The 9,490-nt window shown below is 36.2% G+C and overlaps 1 non-coding gene across 1 annotated transcript; it reads left to right on the forward strand.

Moving 5' to 3' along the window:
* Positions 1-2,326: 2,326 nt before the first annotated feature.
* Trnat-agu lies at positions 2,327-2,400 on the forward strand. Its single transcript has one exon. It is a non-coding gene; the product is annotated as a tRNA-Thr (tRNA).
* Positions 2,401-9,490: the final 7,090 nt, after the last annotated feature.

The raw sequence follows: 9,490 nt of genomic DNA on the forward strand, positions 1-9,490 counted from the left end.
CTCAAAATAGGTTCATAGACACCTCTAAGAAAGTCTCTCCAAGTATGTGCTCTTATTTGTAACGAGAAGATTATCCGCCTAAGGATTTTCCATTTTTATACCCTGAACAGGGTATACTAATTTTCCACCATGTTTGTAATGCCCAGAAAGAAGCATCGGAGACTCTATAAAATATAAGTGATTAGAGTGACAAGCTGAGTGGATTTAGGCATGTCCGTCTATCTGTATACCTGTATACGCGAAAAAGTATTTCCCTTTTTTAAGATATCGATCTGAAATTTTGCACATGTTCTTTTCATTTGTCGAACCCGCTGCTCAGATCACTGTATCATATAGTTGCTATACAAACTGAACAATCGGAATTAAGTGCTCGTCATTTGACGAGATATCTTCACGAAATTTGGCAAGGGCTATTGGCTAAGGCAATAATACAATCGCGAAGAAAGTATTCAGATCGAACAACTATAGTTTATAGCTGTCATGCAAAGTGAACAACTGGAATCAAGTTCTTGAAAGGAGTTATTTGTACCTATGTACGTTTTTCTGGTTTCTTTCATATTATCAGTTGGAAAAATTAAAATCCACTTACTACAAAAAAGTATCTCATTTCATAGATTTTCTGGGATTTTTTTACGATTTATAGTAAACCTAACTCATAGTTTTGTAGGAAATTTATTGCTCTACGAAATGGTTTTTAATATTAATTTTGATGAAGTCGGGAGTGAGATCTGAAATTTTCTATTTAGTAATAAGAAAACAAAATGGAAAACTGTAAGTCGGAGGGCCTTTCCGTTACAATAATGGGTCCACGCATTAAATAAGAAATTTTCTTAGAGGTATCTAAAACCTATTTTTCATGTAAAAAAAATTATTAGCGAAAACAAAAAAAATTTTTTTTTTTTTACCCACCCTAATGCATATATAGTGCTATGCAATGGAAAAATGCAATGCTAACCATTTTTCGAACTAAATAGTTAAGTGGCGTTTTTTTACATTTTTGTCGTCTACAGTGGTCAGGAGTTTGTTGACCTTTACGGTGAAGAAATGTACCAATTCTACGATTTAAGTGGAAATAAAAACACATTTAATTTAAAGCATAGAATTTACAGAAACTGAAACACTGATTGAATGGACTGAGGGTGCATATTTTTCACTAAAGCTATGCGTAACAGTATTTATATAACATTACACAAAAATTAGTTACATTTACTCATTTAGTTTCATCGATTTTCTAGGTATGTCGCTTATTCACTCATTTTTTGTGACATTATGCTACACCGCAATATGCTGGCTGTCCATGACAGTGCTTCTTTGTTCGCTGTCTTAATTTTTCGATGAATCGCCTCTTCGGCTTCAGCAGCAATTATTTTCGTCTCTGCAGGACAATGCCACTACTACCACTACTGACAAAGAAAGAAAGATTTGGACAAGAGATTGCGCTGAAACTGCAAAGCTGTGCAATTCTTTTGTGCCGCTTTTGTTCGTTTTTTTGTTTCGACTTCAAAAAATGAAAAATACCGAAAAATGTTTGATTACAACGTGAGTTCTGAGACAAACTTACTAAGTTGGCCGGTGCTGGCAGCCTGAAGGTATATTGAAGAAAAGGACATAGATATATTTCCGAATATAGACAAGGTTACTAAGTAATCACTTATTGATGCAGCATATTCGTCTAAATAGGTCACTATGAATAGTAATGCTCTTACTAAATAAAATCTGAAGATCATTAATTGCTTTCTATAGCTTTGAAAAAAATTATTAACCCGCCGAAAATGACATTGGGTGAAATTTATCCGAAAATCATATATTCGGACAATAATAAAAACAAACTTCAAATCGAATTATTTTTGCTAATAAAACAAAAATATGCTTCAGTAAGAAATGTATCTGGATATTGATCCGTCTATTTACATATATGGCAGTTAACCCCTATAGTGGTCCGATTTCGATAGTTACGACGAATGAGCAGCTTCTTAGGGGGCAGAAAATATATAAGGAAGTAAAACATATTGCGAACTTTTATTTTGAAATTTCATTGTCAACGCATAATTTTTATATGTATAAAGAATTTAATACAAAATATCAAACGGAAATTTAGTTAGCGGTCATATCTCCCAAACCAATTCAAAAATTGTACGCACTCGTCTGTAAGTCTATAAATAAATATGTATTTGAAATTGTATTATATTTTCTTTATATTATTTATACTGCAACACTCTTATCTCGCCAAAAGTTTTCTTTTATTGTTGTAAAATTAAATATGTATGAGTTCGATTTATAGTAAATACAAAAAAGTGCGTGCCTAGCGAGCGACACTTGTCAAGGTGGCGCCGTGGCTTAGTTGGTTAAAGCGCCTGTCTAGTAAACAGGAGATCGTGAGTTCGAATCTCGCCGGGGCCTAATGCTTGAAATTACTTAACAGAAGTGAAAGCATTTGCATTTTTTTATTTTCTAATTAATATTAACCTCAGCATTCATTGAGGTAGTATACCTTCCATTTCCATTTCTCTTTGATTATGCCAGTCCACCGTACTTATACCAACTAATAGTTTCATTCGCCACTCTCCAAATATTGTCAAGATAAATACAGCGCTAAAAGATAAGCAAATGCTATAGCAATTGCTTTCAATATTGCTAAAAAATATTCTTAGTATTATGAAGAAAATAAATTGAATGAGCTCATCCAACTCAAAAATTATATATCATACTATGCGTTTGCTGATTAAGACGTTGTTTCTTAGAGCATTTTCCATGAATTCCGCTCCAAAATCCGCACGAAGCTACAACATTTTTACAGTTATTACGACCACATTGTATAACTGTTTAACTATTTTTATGCTTTCACTTTATCGCCATAGTCTTTGCACACACATTAAACTTTTATCTCCCTTGACATAAATGAGTGAGCTCGCCTAAGAACCGAAGAACAAAAATGTCAACTATTTAACGATAATGACAACAACAAATACTAAGAAAATTTTGCGCCACATTCATCGTCGCATTTCCTTCAATTTTCTCAGCCGAGCTGGCGAGCTGGAAATATTAAGTTTTGTTTGGCAGTTTAATGAATAATGATTACAAAAGAGCGCTTTCATTTAGTTCATAATGAGTTCATCCTGAATTTATGCTTGAAAATGTAAAACTGCCGACCAAGCTGCTGTTCAAGGTCCAAGGATGAATTATAGAGCACAGGATTTAAAGTAAGCCTTCGAGTGACATGTCCAAGCATGCAGCTGTAATTAAACTGTCATTGTCCCAAATGAGTCTTTATAATTTTCAATTAATTTTATATGTATGTATGTACATATATTGAAGGTGAATATTTATTTTGGATAGAAAATGATGGAATACTTAGTGAACTGTTTGCAGTAGGTGAATGCAAGTTGTTTTGAAAATATGCTCTTACAGATACTTGTAAGTACTTTACGAGGCGCACTTGTGATAGTCAGTACTCACAAAGTTCATTAAACAGCGCCAAATAGTCATTACTATTTCTGACATCGTATAAATTAACTGTAACCGACAAATTTATAGAGTTTGATTCTTCGATTCATTTCCCTTCACGATCCAATTAGCTTACGATTTCCTTAACAATTTAAAATTAGCCAGCGGCCTAACTTTTCATGCTTTCAAAAGAAATACTATTTAGCTTAAGTAAAATTAAAAAGCCTTCCATAACTCACAGTGTGAATAGTCCCCCTCGTAGTGTAGTTTAGAAGTGTCTTCCATTTTTGGCAATTTGTTGGTTTTGGGATAACACATTAACGTTGTTTCTCGGCCTTTATGCGCTCCTTTCATGCCAGAGTGATTGACATCTTATCGATACAATATGGCTTAACAAGTTGGCTTAATTTCCAAACTTTTGAAGTTTTAAAAGGTTGACATAAACTTTTGGCTGTTAGAGTTTTGTACTAAAATTAGTAAACGTATCTTTAAGAGAATTACATTTTAAAGTAGTAAAAATGGAGAAATATTTCATGATATTCGTGGTACCTGTTTTAAAATCTTTATAAGTAACGATTAGCAGCGGGATTCGATTCGCCACACATCTGTACACAATGACTGAAAACTGCTCTCTGGTTTTCAAAGTAAGGGACTGAATTAAAATTCCCATTTATGGCAGATTTAAGCGCTTTTCCCAGTAGACGTTTTCTTATTTAATAGCAATTAGAAGCAAACCCCGGAGGATAGCCCTGAAATCGAAAAACAAGCAAATAAACTTGCTAAAGTCGGTTCATGGAAAGTTTCAAACTAGACAGTTTTGATTCGACATTTTTAACAATACTCATAAATGTACTAAGTGTTTCACAAGTTCAGAGTTAATGAGCAATGAAAGAACCCTTTGCTACAAACCGGACCCACCACTTGGCGGCCCATAGCTTGTATAAATCTCAAAACTCTCCTCAATTGGCCGATTACTTCAGTATGTGATACTTTTATAAACTACTTTTTTTTGTGAGTGGAAGATAATATATAAAGCATTGTTAAACGGGCTCTCAATATTAAATACAACTGATATATGTCGTGTCCTTTTCATTGGAGTGGTTTTTTACGCGGCGGGTCCCAAACACAGCAGACAACCCTTGAAAAGGCTGATTCGCCTTCTCACTTTAGCTCGCCTTCAAACGAATGTTTTTTTGGCTACCCAGAGAATACTTGATCTAAGACCGGTAATGAGCTGCTTGAAGGCGCTTGACGAGTTGGCCGACATGGGTAATGCTCGAAAATTCTACGAAACCCGATTACCCAATCAATGACGATGGAGCAGACGTTCCATTGCCGGACCATGAAGAAGTTCGATTAGCAATTACTCATTTAAAGAACAACAAAGAAGAGCTTATCAAATACGGCGGCGAAAACTGATAAGGAGCATGCATCAGGTTCTTTGTAAAATATGGTCGGATGAAAGCATGTCTAACATTTGGAATTTAAGTGTGCTCTGCCCAATCCACAAAATGGGGGACCCCACAATCTTCGCCAACCACCGTGGGATAAGCCTCCTAAACATCGCATATAAGGTTCTATCGAACGTATTGTGTGAAAGATTAAAGCCCACCGTCAACAAATTGATTGGAACTTATCAGTGTGGCTTCAGACCTGGAAAATCAACAACCGACCAGATATTCACCATGCGCCAAATCTTGGAAAAGATCCGTGAAAGGAGAATTGACACACACCACCTCCTCGTCGATTTCAAAGCTAATTTTGACAGCACGAAAAGGAGGTGTCCTTATGCCGCGATGTCTGAATTTGGTATCCTCGCAAAACTAATACGGCTGTCTAAAGTGATGTTGAGCAATACCAAAAGCTCCGTCAGGATCGGGAAGGACCTCTACAAGCCGTTCGATACCAAACGAGGTTTTAGACAAGGCGACTCCTTATCGTGCGAATTCTTCAACCTACTGCTGGAGAAAATAATATGAGCTGAGAAGGTACAATCTTCGAAAAGAGTACAACTGCTGACGTACGCCAATGACATTAATATCATAACTTCGAAATCGTAGATAATTTCGTCTATCTTGGAACCAGCATTAACATCAACAACAACGGCAGTCTCGAAATCGAACGCAGAATAACTCTTACACACAGATGCTACTTCGGACTGAGTAAACAATTTAGAAGTAAAGTCCTCTCTCGACGATCAAAGACCAAACTCTTTAAGTCTCTCATCATCGCCGACCTGCTATATGGTGCAGAGGCATGACTATCACAGCATCGGATGAGTCGGCGTAACGAGTTTTCGAGAGAAAGGTTCTGCAACAGCGAGTACCGCAGTCGGGATATACGACGACATTTACTTAGTTCAGCGCATTAAGAGACAGCGGCTACGCTGGCTAGGTCATGTCGTCTGAATTGATGAAAACACACTAGCTTTGAGAGTGCCCGCCGTGGGAAACAGAGGAATACCTCCACTACTTTGGAAAAACCAAGTTGAGAAGGGCCTGGCTACACTTGGAATCTCAAATTGACGCCAAAAAACGAACAGGAAAAACAACTGGCGCGCTGTTGTAAACTCGGCTATAACCGCGTAAGCGTTGTCTACGCCAAATAACGAAGGAGAAGAATTTATCTCTTATATCTCACAGTACATTAGCAAAATAGTTTCATCTAATTAACTCCGTAGAAATCAAGTCAAATTGATGTCTAACTTATTCGCTTTGACTTTAAGTCTTAATGAAACTTTGTCGTAACTTTTATCCTTTAATATTAAATCAATATTCTTTACTCAAGTTAACTCACATTTCTTCGCTCTGTACACTGCACAACCATACTTAAAGACCATTACTCATTCTGACAACCACAAAAAACAAAACGACTCAGAACGGCAAAGCAACAAAAGCAATATTTTCCAAGTCGCTGTAAAGATGTGCGTTGATATAATGTGTTTATGTGCAGGGGACTTGGCCAATCTTAACGGTGATTTCAATCAATTTTAGCTCGCACAGCACCTGACACAGCTGTCATAGTCAACTGACTAAGAAAAAAGCGAGCGAAGTAACGGCAAAATGGCCAGCTCAGCAAATAATTGCATGCGTTGGAGCATCGTCGCTGAAACAATGTCCGGACACAGAGGCAGAGGCGATGAGCGAACTATGTACCAAGGAACAACAGTCAAACGCTTGATTACCTATGCTCAGTCATCCAACTGGCTGCGTAATAATTTCATTTTCATATTTTTTAATGCTTTGTTCTTTATATTTCCACGGAGTGAGGAAGGCGGAGAGCAGTTGTTTGAAAGAGGAAATCTTTATATTCGCTTAAAATTTTATTTTCTTTCTGAAAGAAGAGTGCTTTTACAATCGCGGCACGCAAGTGGCAATCAGATTATTTACATACTATAAGTGCGGATCTCTATGTCATACAGCACGAAAAGGCATAACCCGAACTTTACCTGACCGCTTAACCTCTTTGTACGAAAGTGATATGCATCTTGGTAAATCCACTCCTCCTCAGAAAAAGTACTCAACGGACAGCTTTTTACTACCACACAGAGATTAATCGCCAACAGGCGAAAGGCAAACAAAAACGTTGCCCATTTGTATGTACTCCTGTAGTCGCAACCTTACCTCGGTTGCAGTTAATTATAAACCCGGTAGAATATAAACTTTCATGCATAAGAGCAGGTATCCATAAAAGCATTTTACAGAGCGAGCAAGGCGAGGAATTGCACCGAAAACAATAACAACTATTGAGACAAGAGATTTACAGCACAAGACACCGCTCAAAAATGCATGCTGAATGCATGTACGAGCAATTGTTCAACTATTTAAGCGCCAGCAGTTTCACGCAACCGAATGTCATATAAGCAATGCTCAAAAGTGGAATTGCTTACATAAAATATATGCGCAACAGCGAAAATTAAAGTTTAAGCTTCGCTACACGAATTGAAATGTTGAATGGGCAGCACCGCTGTGAAGCGCTTACGTCCATGGTTATGGTATTCTTCGGCGAACGAAAATGCCGCTTGGCACCGTGTCCATTCCATAGTACAGTTCTGCACGACCCATAAACAAGAACACACAAGAAAATATCAGAACAGGCCATATCAATTTTACAATACTTAAACACTGTGCTATTTGTTTGTATGTAGGGATGTAAGGACTGTGTGCGCCAAAAGAGTGAACTCTCTGAATAAGTAAATTTCAACAAAAGCCTAAAAGTATGGTTTGAAGATTTCTGAGTAATAAATTTGCACAAGATTTACTAATTTTTTACAGTTTTGCTAACTAATAGCGCTGATTCCAATTCAAACTCTGGATTATACGGTCACTTATATAATCGTGCTGCGTGGTTATGGCTTTTTGCATTCATCCTATGTTTATCTTTATACCATTTGTCTTCATTCAATAGCCTTAGTTTTCATTCTACCTCTAGGTCCGTCCGACCACTTTTTTGTTGCGAATTCAATATTACAATTGCCAGTTCTCTCAAAATCATGTCTTCTCTATACTGAAGAGAAATATACAGGATGAGTTCACTTTAAGTAGCCCTTCCTAACTTTTAACGAATACTGTATGAGTAGAGCTAAAAGTGGATAGTAGTATATATTGAATAAAAGTATTTACTGTTCATTTTAATATTGAATTTCTCTCCAAACAAGTGCGCAAAGTATAAAAAATAAAAAATAACTCGCCCGCAGCCACTTGAAAGAGTCCAGTATGGCAGTTTTTACTGCTCAGAATTTTTCCGATAAGCTTCGCAGCAGACAGCTCGGAGACGACGAGTAAAGCAAATTCTGTGGAGGACCGCACTTTATTGTATAATTTTCCAATGATGTTGACTCAATATTGTTTCACTGAATTAAAAGCAATGTTTAGAGTTTTTATTATTAATTTTTTTTTCATCCAATTTTGACCTTTTGACCACCGCAATCGTTTGACTTATTACGGCTTTGTGGGCTTAAGTGAGCTGATGAAACGTATGAAACCGAAGTACATATGTATATAAGTATTATTAAAGAAGAAGAAATTCACAAATTGTATGTTTAACTAGGAAATTGGGTTGTCTGCTTCTCAAACTATTGTAAATATTTTATTTTCGCAATGTCATAGCACAATTCACTCAACTTGAGGCTCATACCCGTACAACTTTCTTTGCTTTGCGTGACAGTTCATACTACAAACAACGAAGCGAAGAAAGTAAAGGGTACGCCACACTGAACGCTTTACTTTCAGTGTTTCTCTCTAATAAAAATGGCGACTATTGCTTAACAAAGTGTCAAGGGATGAGAGTTTGCTATGCTCTTCTGAACTTAATCTTTAAAATAAATATAGAAAGTCTTGCAGAGGTATTAAATTTCCTAGAACAATAGCTGTCTAATCAACTGCAATGTTTGACATTTGTCATTTGACAGCTAATTTGACAGCTACCACTCCACTACTCTAAAAACAATGCTTGTAATAAAGTACTTGTCATAATAAAATCTTTACAAATGTATGATAAATTTCAAATATTTACCCTTTAAAGACTCCACTCTACTTAACTTTCTAAAACATTTGTTATTTTCCAACCTACTAAAATTTCGATTTACTGGTTGTGTTGTGTGTGCTCGATTTAATTTCATTTCAAAAACAAATCAATTAACACCGTTTTCAAGGTGTCAAATTCAGATTAGTGAGAAGGCAAAAACTTTTAGCAAACATACATATTTATTTGCATAAATATGTAAATATTCCACACTTTAAGCTGCTTCCCCGCAAAATTTATTTCAATGTGACCGCCGACAAACCAACCAATACACTGGCTTTGTGGCACCAAGCATGGAAACCGCATACGAAATGAAGAGTAGCTATGAAGGATGCTGAATAAATTACAAATTCAGACAAAGAAACCCTTGTGTGGATAATAAATCAAATGAAATTAAAATGAAATAGTGAAACAGCTGCTAACCTGTTTTGCTAATACCTCAGCGCGCACATTTGCAGGAATATAAGTATATACATACTTACATATTTATATAAGAATGTCTATAAATTAAATGTGAAAAATG

This window comes from Bactrocera tryoni, chromosome 1 (genome assembly GCF_016617805.1).
Source record: "Bactrocera tryoni isolate S06 chromosome 1, CSIRO_BtryS06_freeze2, whole genome shotgun sequence".
Taxonomy (NCBI): domain Eukaryota; kingdom Metazoa; phylum Arthropoda; class Insecta; order Diptera; family Tephritidae; genus Bactrocera; species Bactrocera tryoni.